The 14,598-nt window shown below is 39.2% G+C and overlaps 1 protein-coding gene and 1 long non-coding RNA gene across 2 annotated transcripts in view; one reads left to right on the forward strand and one right to left on the reverse strand.

The window, feature by feature from the left end:
- The window catches only part of LOC310896234 (uncharacterized protein), a 193,822-nt gene that overhangs the window by 144,067 nt on the left and 35,157 nt on the right, over positions 1-14,598 (forward strand). The window lies entirely within an intron of this gene.
- LOC310896422 lies at positions 1,828-14,185 on the reverse strand. Its single transcript, XR_014581470.1, has 5 exons — positions 14,018-14,185; positions 12,335-12,410; positions 6,257-9,208; positions 5,288-5,357; positions 1,828-5,122 (listed from the first exon to the last, which is right to left on the reverse strand). It is a non-coding gene; the product is annotated as an uncharacterized lncRNA (long non-coding RNA).

The following is a 14,598-nucleotide window of genomic DNA, read 5'->3' on the forward strand; positions in this document are numbered from 1 at the left end:
AACCAAAACCTTATGTTCATCCATCATTATTTCAGACCTGAGATCTTGTGCTTTGCAAGCAGGGCCCCAATGTATCAGCTCAGCAAGGTCCCAGATGCAATGGCGGTGGGCATGGTATAAGAACCTGACCAGAACAGAACAGATTATTTGGGAATTTCTCCATCCCTTTCCATCTGCAAACTTCTCTCCTAGGCTTCTTGCCAGTGGTGAAACCACGGTGAGGATGTAATCTGCTGGCAGCCTAAAAGAAGCACAGTGTCAGCAATATGGATTGATATGTATATTTAGGAATGGCTGGATTTGAAATATAGCATAAACTCAGATTAATTCTGGGAAATGTTATCCAGTAAAACAATAAAAATAGTATACTTTTTTTTTTTTAATCTGTAACTACTATTTTGATTCCTGTGTCATTTTTCTCACATTTCATTATTTATGAATCAGTATGATATACACATTTAAGAGCATCTTTCAGCAAGTTCTTCTTGTGCAGGTACAGAAGATATATCTGTAATTATAGCAAAATTCATGTCTTTCAATGCATAGTTATATTGCATCTTATTGATTTATCACCCCTACCTAAGTACAGATTGGTACATCCGAAGAAGTTATGCCATAAGTGAACAGTTATCAGAAATCACCCAAGTTAGAGAACAGAAATTCCTACTACTTGATGGAAGGTAAAGGAAGAAATACATTTTACAGCATTGATATGGAACATAATAAAACATTCAGGCTTTACAAAGCTTCCTGATTTTTTTTTTCAAAAATGTCTAAAAAATAAGCAAAAAACAGTCCCAGTGATTGTACCTAGATTATTTTCAGTGTTTCAACTGTGACATTTCAGCACTTTCCCTCCAGAAACTAATCTTAAGTAATAAGTCTTCCTCAAGCCTCCATCCTTCTGTGAATAAATGTATTTCTGCCTGTTAAAATTCAAGGACTGTTCACAATTTACATTTAATCATCTGTAGCTAAGGAACAAAAAATGTTACAAGAATTTTTGAAGAGTTAAAGCAAGGACTCATGTAAGGACAAATTATTGGAGTATTATTGATGACTGCAGTGAAGATTCAATACTACAGACTCTCAGGGAGACCATGGCCACGGGTTTATCTCAGAATTCCATCTGAGTCTTCTCTTTAAGGAATTTTTCCAATACTTTCAGTGAAAAAATAAAAAAAGTTTTCATGACAATCAGATGGCATTGAACCTGTTCTTTTCTCTCCACCACAGGGATGTTGGTAAGCTCTCTCCAACAGGTGATTCTTTGCTTTGTCTGGTGATGGATATGGATATCTGACCCAGCTACTGGACAAGTAGGTGTGATCTGTGACTAACTTTCAGTTTATTCAGTTATTTGCTCCTGGCACTACAGGTTTTTGGATGTTTTCTTAACAATATTCACAATATAGAGCTTTGCCTTCAGTGCTAGTCCAGCTAGCTGAATGCTGTCCTGGATGTTATCAGACATGACCAGGGTGGAAGAAAACCAGCTTGGATATACTGCAGGTGTAGAGGGCATGACACAAAACTAGGGGGACTGGCTGGTGCACCAGAGGGCCATGCAGCCATCCAGAGAGACTTTGACAGGTGGACTTACAAAAACCTCATGAAGTTCAACAAGGAGAAGTGCAGCGTCCTGCACCTGGGGAGGACCAATCCCAGGCACCAGGACATACAGATGGCCATCCAGCTAGAAAGCAGCTTGTCAGAAAAGCACCTATGAGTACCTTGTACACACCAAGTTGAACACAAGTCAGCAACATCCCGTTGCTGCTAAGAAGGCTAACAGTTCTGGCTGCATTAGGCAAAGTATCACCAGCTGGTCAAGAGAGGTGATCCTTCTGTTCTACTCAGCATTGTAGAGGCTGCAGCTGGTGTACTGAGTCCAGTTCTGGACACCCCAGTACAAGACGGACCTGGATGTATTAGAGAAAGTCCAACAAAGGGCTATCAAGATGATCAAGGGACTTGGAACATCTCTCCTATGAGGAGAAGCTGAGAGAGCTGGAACTGTTCTGCCTGGAGATGAGGAGGCTCTGTGGGGATCTTATCAATGTCTATAAATACCTGAAGGGAGGTTGCAAAGAGGACAGAACCAGGCTCTTTTCAGTGGTGTCCAGTGCCAGGACAAGAGGCAATGGACACAAGCTGGAACATGGGAGGAGGTTCTGTCTGAACGTCAGGAAGCACTTCTGTGCCATGTGTGTGATGCAGCACTAGCACAGGTTGCCCAGAGAGGTGATAGAGTCTCCCTCCTTGGAGATCTTCAAAAGCTGCCTTGACATGGTCCTGGGCAACCTGCTCTGCTGGGTGGCCCTGCTTGAGCAAGGGGTTGGACCAGATGGCCTCCAATGGTCCCATCCCACTTTAACCATTCTGTGATTCTGTGATAATCTTACACGCTGTGTCAATTCAAATATTATGCTGTCTTAGCTTTTTTCTGAATCATTGCCACACAGGTAGAGATTTCTGCATGTCAACAAGAGGATATTGACAGGGATATTCTTGAATTTTAAACTAATTGAGTAGAATTTGACAATTCATTAGTGAAAGCCTATAGGACAGAATAATGCCGACAAACCAAACCAAACCAAACCAACCGACCAACCAACCAACCACCACCACCACCACCAAAAACAACAACAAACACACACACAAAAAAACACCCTAAACCTAAAAATACCAAAAAAGTCTCTGGTGATCTATGCTGGTATTTAACCATGCAGAAGAATGTCGTTGGATCTTTCAGATCTTATGATTATGGTTCGTGGTTTATATGCTCTTTTTTTTTTTTTTTCTTTTTTTTTTTTGACTGTTTCAAACAAAAGGTGATATGGCAGATATAGCATACAAGAGCACTTCGCCATGTGGTACACTGAATGTACCCATGAAGTTAGATTCACGTTTTCAGATCTGGGAACTGTGTGTTTAATTAGCTTAAGCAGAGACTGGTCATGGCAAGAAATAAGTTCTGTATTATTTCAGTACTTGTTTCCAGCTTTACTGTGAAGCAACGTATTTGGTATATAGACCATTGAGTCAGCAAGGAATGTAACAGGTATCATAGCTGTTGGCTAAAATTTAGAATAAATAAAAGGGATACTGGAAAGTGTGTAGTGCACCCCACTCCATTAATAAATTGTTAAACTGAAGGCTCGGATGTGCTTTCAGTAACCACTGACATTTTATCTGAAATAAGGATGAGAAATTTCACTTACTACAAAGCAAAGCATTAAAAAGGCTCCTTATCTATGGGACCAGAATAGGGATATTAGTAACACTGTCTGCTTCTTTTTAAAACCCTATTAGTGTCAGGTAATATGTTTCTCCAATGACGCTTGACATTCACTGGGCTCAAAAAATCCTGAGAATGAACTTTCCGAGGGAATATTTTAAGTAATACACTAATCACTAGCTAAAGAAAATGTGACCTTTGATATCAGTAAAATATACACTAGCTTTGTTCCTAAAACTGGTTTCTTAATACATACAGGCATTAGCAAAGTAATCTGCTATTTCTTTTTCTGTGCTTCTATTTTGGTCCATATGTACACATGTATACACTAACTAAGCAAATATTGAGCTTGTGCTATTTCTGTGAGTTCAGGAAAATGCAAAGCTAGAAGATGAGACTATTCTAGAGGCCAAAACTGGTATTTTATTTATTTATTTTTTTATTGCTGGTCTGTGTAATGCACATTAGGAGATTTGGATCCCACATTACTGTGTTAGTGTTGTTACCTTTTTCATGACAAAGTGATTTACATTACATAAAATTTCATGTGTGTAAGGCACCTAGAATTGTCTAGCTGTGCCTCACAGATTATCCCTCCGAAGGTAAAAGGCCCAAGACTGTACAACTATCATGGACACTGAATGGTATGAATAGCACAGCTGGAATGCTGGTGGAAATACTCATATTTTTAAAGGACAGAAAAATAGCTTAGACTGCACTACTGTGACTAGAAATCTGAAGATGGAAAACATCATATCACATGCAAGAATTATAGAATCACAGAATAGTTTGGGTTGGAAGGGACCTTAAAGATCACCTAGTTCCAACCGCCCTGCCATGGGCAGGGACACCTCCCACCAGACCAGGTTGCTCAAAGCCCCATCCAACCTGGCCTTGAACACTTCCAGGGATGGGGCATCCGCAGCTTCTCCGGGCAGTCATGGATGCTTGTGTCCCTCCATTCTATACATCCCTCCATCAATATCTTTGCAGGCTGTATGTGTTCAAACTCTTTGCCTTATTGCAATATATCCTGACCTTTTACTTTTCCTTAGTTTTAGGCTCCTTGCATTGTTTCAGACCCTTAAACACAGGCATGTACAACATGCAGTAACTGTGTCCTAAAACCACCTTGACTTTCAAGAAGCCTCTGGACTAAGCACAATGTGATGTAGATGGCACCTGTGTGTGCCCTTTGGCCTCAAGGTCATAAGATGATCCTTGTCACATCTATTTTGCAGGGTCAGTATAGATATATCTAATTGGAACAAACAGAAGACAACTCAAAAGCAGAATGTGGCAAATGTCACAGACAGATGTAACTGAAGCCCACTGTTTTGGAGACTTTCTGAAAAGCCACCATTTATTTTGGTGAAACATGCATCAAATATGCAAGCATATATTCCCCGCAACTCTGGATTTGATTAGTGCTTCTCAGCTGCTTTTCAGATCTATCCCTTAACATCCTAAAGTGAAGCTTAAAGCAAAACTAATTAAATACCTGGATTACTGTAAAAATAAAACATCTACTAAAATCTGTATGTTCATTAATGAAATGATTGATTCTGATTAATGGTGGCAGAAGGTTTCCACTGAAAAGTTCTCCTGAAGCTCCACAGTGAATGTGAGAGAAATGGTCCCAGGTGATGGATCACTTGCTGAGTGGCTCAGATAACTTTCCCCTGCATTCATTCTCTGGATAAATGTTCCTTTTGAGAGAGCTTCTGAGGTCAAAAGTCTTTCTGGCCATGAAGGCTGTGAAAAAGTGGAAGGCTTTCACCAAAGCACTGTTTGTCACCAAGCTCCCTGGGCTTTGAAGCTTTTCATTGTTCCATGCCTCATTCCGATGAACTGGTTTGACAGCTGCAGTTTTAGAAAGCTCTACCAAATACAAGGGAACAAAAAAGAAATAAGGAGATGGGAAAAATTTTCACTGAGAACATATGGGTCAGGAAAACAGTGAAAAAATGGCTGATCTATTGATTGGCTAGAGAGCACAAAATCTGGAGTTTTAAATGATTAAAAACTAGATTCTAATTTACTCACCCATTCTTGGTGGTAACTCGCTCTCAACTGCTCCTGTTCATTTCAGTGGAACTACAGGAGAGCTTATGCACTGTGAGTAAGCAAGACAAAACCTCATGCTAATTTACATGCTGCAGTTAGCCATGGCTGATAAACATTTATCTCTTGAACATGACTATGTGCCACGCTCTCACATTCTCAATATGAGATGTAATGGTGTTAAATATTGACACCAAATTGAAACTTGCCATATAAAAACCATCACATTTTATATGGTGAGTCTTTTACATAGCTTCTTTTGCTCCCAGCAAAGGTTTCAGACTCATCACCTGCTGTCACTGCAATATCCAACACTGGTAGTGCAATGTGACCTTAAAGCCCATATAGTAGCTAATGGAGGATTCCATGTGAAAAATACTATAGTGAGCATAATGCCTGTGTAATGTTCTGCCTCTTGCCTCCAAAGTTGTAGCTGGTATGTCCAGTCCATGTTGTCCTTCTGTCATGTCAACCTCTGGATGCATTTTCAGTTCTCTGGCCATTATGCAGCTGGCATAAATGAAAACAAGGCTGTACCTTCATTGATACACCATGCCTTAACGCTGCATCTGTTTCTTTACTTGTCTCTTCCTGACCTTCATTTAAATACTAACAGAGTATTTCTCTCGTAAAAGGGCAGATGGACAGGCTAACAGGCCCTGAATCTGTGCAGGAGGAAAATGCTGCACTTACAGCCACTTGTATATGATCCCATGCGTCCCTATAGAACTGCACACCGTGCAAATAAAGTTCTTTCTATATTATTCTTTATTGATTTTAAAAGGCAGCTCACTCATTCTTTTTTTTTCTTTTTCCTTTCTTTTTTTCTTTTTGTCAGACTCCTAGTCTGAGAAGATGGTCATTACTATTTTAAGCCTAGGCAGAAAAGATCTTTCCCCTTCAGACTTGCCATACAAAAATATAGTGCTTTACACAGCAAGTCATACTCACAGCTTCTTTTGTCCTCAGTAAGTCTCTGAAGTGCAAATTAGGGGGAAGCGTATATAAATGACAATGATTTTTTAAGACATTGACATACTTGGTGTCACCTGTGTCTATCACAATAGTACCAAAGAATCCTTTCCCTTGCCACACACGACTTTTTTTTTCTTACACAGCTCTCTAATCGTGGTTTTCTTGTTTCAGTTGCCTGAAGCCAGAGACGTAATGTTTCTTGTCTGACTCCAAGGCAAGTTAAATAACTGTCATATATCATATGGGCTCCCCTTTGTTATCAGCGCTCTGTGGTTGGTTCTAATTAGATGACTGAATTACTTAAGAAACCAGAAGGAGTGAGGTGTTTCCCATGAATGTAATTATCTACCTACTGCATGATCCTCTCAAAACTCCTGTGGCTAGGGATCTCCCAAACCTTCCTTCTTCCTTTCCAAAAGAGCTCGTGTTGTCTAGGCCTTTGTTCCCTCACTAGTAATTACAGAATCAGAATTTTCATGATCATTTAAGTTTTGTGTAAAAGCTGATACAGAGCAATTTCAGTGCTGCCTCATTCTGAGAACAAACAAAACATTGCACCTTTTGAATGAACCCCCCTGCCTGTGTGATTAGCACTGATCAAGGTTTTCAGTATATCTGAGAGATGGAGAAATACAATTACTTTTTGCAGTACAAGAAATAATGGCACTTTGCATTTCAGTTCATGTAAGGTAGTGCAACAAAAAGCAGAGAAAATGATGCACAGACACTTATATATGTTTACATTGATGAAAACAGACAGACACATTCTGCCCATGCTTTCAGCTTTGCCTATAATTTGTAAATGCAGTTAATGTCCAAACTAGTAAAACCTGCTTTTAACAATGCTTACTACCTGGGCACTAGGCTGTGCTACTTCTGTGTGACCAGATTTGTGACCAGAACAGAAATGTCAAGTCATCTTTACTCCGCTCTGAGTGAGCTGGTTGCAACCTGCTCATGTAGAAAAGTGCCCTGTGATACCTGATACCTGTAGTTAGTGAATATGACATCCACCACCTGCAAGGATTTCTGTACTTACTTTTTCTTAAGAGGCCTCATTAGCAATGGTATCAGGGTTCTCAGAAATGTTATCCGAAGTTTTTGCAATTTACATCATAAATGTAGCTTACTGAGAAATAACATCACTGCTGCTTCATGTACACTATGCTACTGGTAGTCATGTTTCATAAGGAATTCTGTGGTTTGTATTCCTAATTTTCCAAAGTGAAAGTGATGTTGATGTATCCCTTACAGCATGTTTGCTTCATCTTGCACAAACACTGAAGAGTTGCAACAGAGCAACTCACCTAACTTATTATTCTGCTCAATATAATTGTGCCCCTAAGACCACCTAGTACAGTGTCAGTCTTCCCGCCTTCCATCTTAGCAACCTTTGAAAATGCTTATTTGAGAAAAGGAAACATTCAAACTCTAATAGCTATATGCAGAAGTAGAAGCTATAGTATAGCAATACATCACTCCACCACAGCTCTCCAACCCTGTTGTTTTTCCCTTAATGTTGAAATAGGTCTCCCTTTCAAAATCTTCTCCCTTTAGGTATGGGAAAGAATCCATCAGTATGATGCTGATAGGCTGTACTCTGTATAACACATCAGGTCATCCATCAGCACAGCCATTATTATGCCAGGTGCTTCAAAGCTTGGGAAGCTACCAGCTCTCAAAACCCATTGTATTGCAAGCTGCTCTCAGTGCACAGAGACCATCTTCGCTATGCATATCAGTGGGAACTTGTAAAAAGCAAAAGGTCTCTACAAGAGGGTGAATCTCAAAAGGTTTGATTCAGACACCACAAAAAAAAAAAAAAAGTTTTTAAGTAGCTTCTTTGTTATGAAAATGAGTTAGAAAATCTCATGAGAATAGGTTTTCTGCTTATGAGAATTGCAGTATTATCCCAGTTTTGGCTGAACTGAAAATACCAATAGAATGGTCTTTTCTTAAAATGCCTTAATAAATCAATAACTGTTTTTTTATCAAAACCAACAAAAGTAAGAAGTCTGTGAAAACTCAAAATGTTAAACAGGGAAAGAAAATGTTTGAAAATGGATAACTTCACTCTGGAGCTGACTTCACAGACCTGGAAAAATACCCGATAGGCCTATCTTCAAGGAGGTTAGAACCATATGTTTCTGTGCATTTGTTCTTTATCTTTTCAGCTAAACCAGAAATGAAAGAAAAAAATAATACAGCCCTCCAGCTCTATTATAGTTTTATCATTTCGGATCTTTCCCTTAATAATTCAAAGTAAACTAATTACCTAATTAAGTTAACAGGTGTCAGTCATTCAAACATAAAGAGCTACTTGATAGACCTGAACTGGGGAATTCTTTTCCTTAAGTGTCTGCACTTAAAATTTGAAACATAATGGCATTAAAACAACTGATTGAGTTCTTTTAAAGACATTGTAGCTTAGATCCTTACTGGAGGCATTCACCTGTGAGGTAATTAGGCTTTTACCTCCCATTACAATACTTTGGCAAGCTTCCTGATGAATCCTTTATGTGTGGTCCCTCATGTCTAGGAGCCTACAGTAAAGAGTTGTACTGTTTGAAAGGAGGATGAGGAGCTGCTTGTTAAAGGAAGGGGAAAATGCTGGCCTTGCTGTGAGTGGAATTGTGTTGATAATTATAGTGTGTCCATTATCATCCTTAAAAATACAGTATTATACTACGATAACAGGCAACAATATTGTTGGGGCTATTGTACATGGGGCTAAGTGTTGTAAAATTAGTGGATGCTTTAAAAATATGCAATACTTATTTTTTTAAATGAAAACTTAAGATGATTTCTATCTTTTCTCCAGTATATTTTGTGGATCTTGCTTTTTTGGCCTGCCTTTTTTTTTTTTTTTTCTTCTCCCCAAATGAATCCAAGTGGTTGCCTGTGAGAGCTCTTCAGTTCCATAATTTCCTGAAAAGCATGAAAACACTGTGTCTCAGTAATAAGCAGGAAGTCACTGGAAATGTCAAAAATCGTCTGGGACCCCTGAATACAGAGAAAGCCTATCCTGTGAGATAAAGTAGACAAACATTTCACAACTGTCTATGCTGATTTGAGACCTTCCTTTCTACTCAAAATATTTCAGGTCTTGAATGTCTATGGTTTTAAGGAAAAGAAAATCAGGAAAACCCCACATGTCTGCTTGTTTTTGATGCTCAGCAGAAAAAAAAATAATATATATATATAATTTTTTTCTATTTTTTTTACAAAAGTAAGCTATAATCATGTCAGCTAACAGAAATACTGCTTATTACTTGTCCATGCACTGAGCCCATATATTAATGCTGTCCTTAGGGTATCTAGATATATGCCTGTGTGTACATGTATCATTTCTGTTGACTTGATTTCTTACTGCTGTGTTAAGTCCAGTGGCAGAAGTAGTATGTGTTGTAGTGGTGAAAGATCATGATCGAAACCCAGCTGCTGGTATTTTTTGCGGAACTGATCCAATGTGACACCATGCCAGCCTAGAAAAGTGGGTGTGATGAACTTTGAGGGGGAGCTTGACTCAGATTTGGACCTGTTTCTCAATGACTGCCTGTGAGGCAGTCCTCTGGATGGTGCACAAACAGGAGCTAAGCTATGTGTGGATGTGATCCAGAGCAGGGAGCTGAGTTCTGGTGAGTTGTCTTGTGTCAATATGTAGTGTGTGTGCATGTGCATATATATATACACACATACTATTCTATAATTACTATGCTTTTTATACAGAGTATAAAATTTGACCACAGAAAACAGAATATTCTGAGCTGGAAGGGGCTACAAGGACCATCAAGTCCAAATTCTGGCTCCACACAGGACTACCCAAAAATTAAACGATATGTCTGACTGAGAGTGTTGTCCAACCACTCTTGAAATCTGGCAGGCTTGGAGCCATGTCCACCTCCCTGGGGAGCCTGTTTTGGTTCCTGACCACACTCTCAGTGAAGAACCTTTTCCAGATATCCAGCCTGACCCTCCCCTGTCCCAGCTCCATGCCATTCCCTTGGGTCCTGTCGCTGTCCCCAGAGAGCAGAGCTCAGCGCCTGCCCCTCCGCTCCCCTCGTGGGGGAGCTGCAGGCCTCTCTCCTCTTCTCTAGGCTGAACAAATCAAGTGGCCTCAGCCATTCCTCATACACCTTCCCCTCCAGACTCCTCACCATCTTTGTAGCCCTCCTTTGGACACTGTAATGGTTTTATGTCCTTCTTACATTGTGGCACCTAAAACTGCACACTGCTTGAGGTGAGGCAGCAGCAGCACAGAGCAGGACAAGCCTTTCCCTTGACTGGCTAGCAGTGCTGTGCCTGATGCACCCCAGGACACAGTTGGCCCTTTTGGCTGCCAGGGCACACTGTTGACTCAAATTTGAATTGCCTTCAAGCAGAACACCCAGGTCTCTTTCCTTGGGGCTGCTCTCTGGCCTCTTGTTCCCCATTGTGTACATATATCCAGAGTTGCCCTGCCCCTGGTGCAGAATCTGTCATTTGCTATTCTTAAATTTCATATGGCTGGTAATTGTGCAGCCCTCTAATCTATCAAGAGCTCCCTGCAATACCTCTTTACTCTCTGGGGAGTCAACAGCTCCTCCCAAGTTAGTATCAGCTTCTAGGCTTGATTAAAAACAGCACTGTGTAAGTTGCATTAATTCTGTTGCTCTGAAAGCCTTTGAAACATATAATAAATGGACGTAAAATATTTAGTGCCTGGGTTCAAAAAAGCAGTTAGACAAATTCATGAAAGAAATGCTTAGCAGAACACTTAAACACAAAAGGTGTTTATTCCTACTTTAAGTCTTTGAATGCCTTATTGCTGGAAGGTGCAAAAGTAAGGTGAGACTGCACCAGCTCGCGTTTACCCTCATCGGTTCTTTCTCAGGCTCTATAGGCTGATGATGGTGACAAATTATTGTGCTAAATGGACCTGCTGTCTAAGCTGAAATGATCATTCTTTTCTTCTTATGTTAGCATATTTTGGTATCTGGCATTATTTTTGGTAGTATATTTGTGTTGAAGCAGTGTACAATAACAATGTCATAGCTAGAAGAAACATTGGCAGAAATGAACAAACTGAGCGCGGTATCATTTTTCACTCTTCAAATCTCCAGTGAGAAATTTTACTTGTAGTGCAAATAATACGTGGGAAAATTGAATGAAAATCAAGCTTTTTTCCTTTTTAAAAACAAACAAACAAAAACTTTTAAAGACTCAAAGTAAATAAATTTACTTTTTTATTATTGTATTTATGCCTTGGCCATGTGCAGGTGTCAGGCAGAACATATTTCGTTCATGTATTCATGTTAGTAAAAGCATTCAGTAAGCAAAGGGCTTGTGTGCATGGACAGAGGTAAGTTACAGGGATTGGATGTATCACTGAATAAAGAGTAAAGAGAAAACAGGTATTGTTTGATGTGGACACCTACAGACAAACTTCCCATAAACTCTGCCAGCCAAAGAATTGTTTTATTAGATTAGCCATTATTTCTGGTTCTCTATTTATTTATTTTTAAAGAAGACTGAGATATGTAACAACCAAGCAATCCTATAATTAAAAGTGTGCCCTTTCTGTTTGTTTCTGAAAAACAAAGCTGTTCCTCTGGCTGGTAAAGTTTATTTTAAATTGGCAAAACTATCAAAGGCCGTAGAGAATAAAGAGTTTGGGGCAACATTCGCCTGCATTATACAAACCACTTCACTCAGCAAATTGTGATGGTACTGCACATTTTTTGCTAGAGGCCTAGTTGGGAGAGTGGGTGCCTAGGGTCCTCAGGGAATTTAAATTCCCTGTTCAGTGAGAAGGATCTTGAAACATGGCATCATTGGGTTTATGGAGCAGGAGTAAGAAGGTTGAAAAGGAGAGGGAATACTTTCACAACCAAAATGGCTTGTAGCCTGATGCTAAGTGATCTGTTTTGGCACTGTAGGCACCATATCAATGTCAGAGAGTCTGATGGCAATGACAAAGACAGAAAATAAAAGGTCCTCTTATTCCAAGACACAGATATGGACTGTACTAGCTGGAGACTGCAATGGCAACAAAGCTGTCTGTATGAGGCATACCTGGTTATAAATCAAGTTCTTGGTTGTTTCTGGAAGCCTCCATGGCTTGGCTGTGGAGCTGAATTACCAGATCTTTCTAGAGAGATGAAAACCATATATGTAATTCAGGTTATTTCTCTGAGTTATGTTTGCAAATAACCAATTTGGAGTTTGTATAGAATGACTTGACTGAATGCCTCTTAAAAATGGAATTGCTAACTTGTCAGCTAATATGTATTTTTACAGATGGATAAATCATACGCCGATGTACAAGCATCGCTTAAGATAATAAGTGGAATACTGCATTACTTATCTATTTAATTTATTCTACTTAAATCTTTGAATAGTATGTCTATTATTCCTACCAGAGTCTTCACTCATTACTTATTCTCTCATCTAGAAATGCATATATTTGCAGGTAGTAACAACACCTGAATGTTTTCTCAAAGTTATAGCCTACTTTTTTTTTTTTCTCTGACAAAACACACAACTGTTTCCTTCAAATGATCAATTTTAACCTTCAAAAAGAAGAAACTCATCTAGGACTGAAAACATAACAAGCTGAAAACACTTTATTTTATGCTTGTATACACTAGGATACTAATAGCTGACTGAGAAGTGAACCGTTCCAAACATAACAATGAGCAAAAAAATATGTAACTAGGTTTAGGATCCTGAAATAAAACTAACCACACTGGAGCCAAACAGATTCAGTTGTCAGGTAACTGCTGCAAACACCATGCATTTTTCAACAGAACAAAATCAGAAATGCAGATTTACAGGGGGAAGGTTTGCAATATATTTATGGTGGATGTAAGTTTTTCATCTCTGGTATGCAGCTTAAACCACATTTCACCACAAAATGACACTATTCTGGCTGCTCTGGGAATCCAGCAATATTATGGAGGTTATAAATAAGAATAAAGAGAGAAGCCAGCACAGGTACTATAACAGCACAAGCATGAGACGGTGTGGTTTCAGCTGTCTGAAGTGTGGCTTTTTTATATAATGCTACATGGAATCATACAGAAGGCTACCACGTGCTTTCAGTCCACTGAAGGTAATTCTGATGCTGGCTGATGCTCTACTTTCAGCGAGAGCAACTAAAATTACTTGAATCACTGGTTAGGTAGAAATAATAATAATAAAAAAAAAATCGTAAAATTATTTGGATCCGTATTTTTCTTTCTTCTGAAAATTAATGAAAAGAATACAGAAAAAATCTCTGAAATTTCTCTGGTAATGAAATGCTGAATATGTCATCCATAATTGACCAGCTTACTTAAAAAAATAATAATCTGGAAGTAAAAATGGAATTTTCTTATTCAAAAATGCCAATTTTGCTTTCAGAATGATATTTGTCAGAATTGGCATGTAAAAATAACATTTGACTTCTGAAAAATCTGTAATTTGTTGATGAGCAATTACCTATTGGAGGATTTTTAACCAGATGTAACTGAAACTATTATTTCAGAACAAAATGTTGTCCCTGTGATTAGAAACATAATGATATTACTGCACTCTCCAAAAGTGCTAATTCTGACAAAACTCTTCTTTTGAAATCAATGATAAAATTCTCATCGATTTCAATGGGCGAGAATGTAAACTGCTAGATTACACAAGGAAATTACATTTTCTGCAGTTGTTGAGCGTTCAAACGTTTTCTTGCAAGAGATACATTGCTGAGATCTGGTCAGCACTTACTTGACTTTTTGCTGTTGTTCATTGAGGTAGTATGCAAAAAAATACACATTTTAGTAGCAGAGATCTGCTGCAAGAAGGTAGTTGAGGGACTGTAGAATTAGACATCCATCAGCCTCCTTCTCTCATTTAGTAGAGTCTGCTCTTGTTCATGCACAAGGTTGTTGCTTGTACTTGTGCTGGGATACCCACACCAAATCCAGGACACCTGTTTAAAAGCACCTGTTGAAGGTCAGCCCATGCTAGATGAACCACGGTGGTTGTGTGGCTCAGGTGCAGAGAAGGGTCTCAGCCCCTGCTTGACCCTAAAAGCTTGCATCTAAACCCTGTGCTCTGGGGCTTATGGAAGTAAAACCTGTAAGCACTGATCCAGCCTGGTATTTCTTCCTTTTCACTGTGCCCTAAGACATTAGTGGTCATTACTGGATTGCTTCTCAGGGCTGAAATTTTCCAGCTTTACTTCCATTTTCATAGAAGTCATTCCAGCACTGCTGGCATTCAGTGTTATTACCCTCTGAATCCAGCACTGAATTTGCAGACCAGCTGGCAAGGGAAATGCCTTGAGCCTGAAAAATTAGTGATTT

The sequence above is a fragment of the Anser anser genome, assembly GCF_964211835.1.
Source record: "Anser anser genome assembly, chromosome: 3".
In the NCBI taxonomy this organism is placed as follows: Eukaryota; Metazoa; Chordata; class Aves; order Anseriformes; family Anatidae; genus Anser; species Anser anser.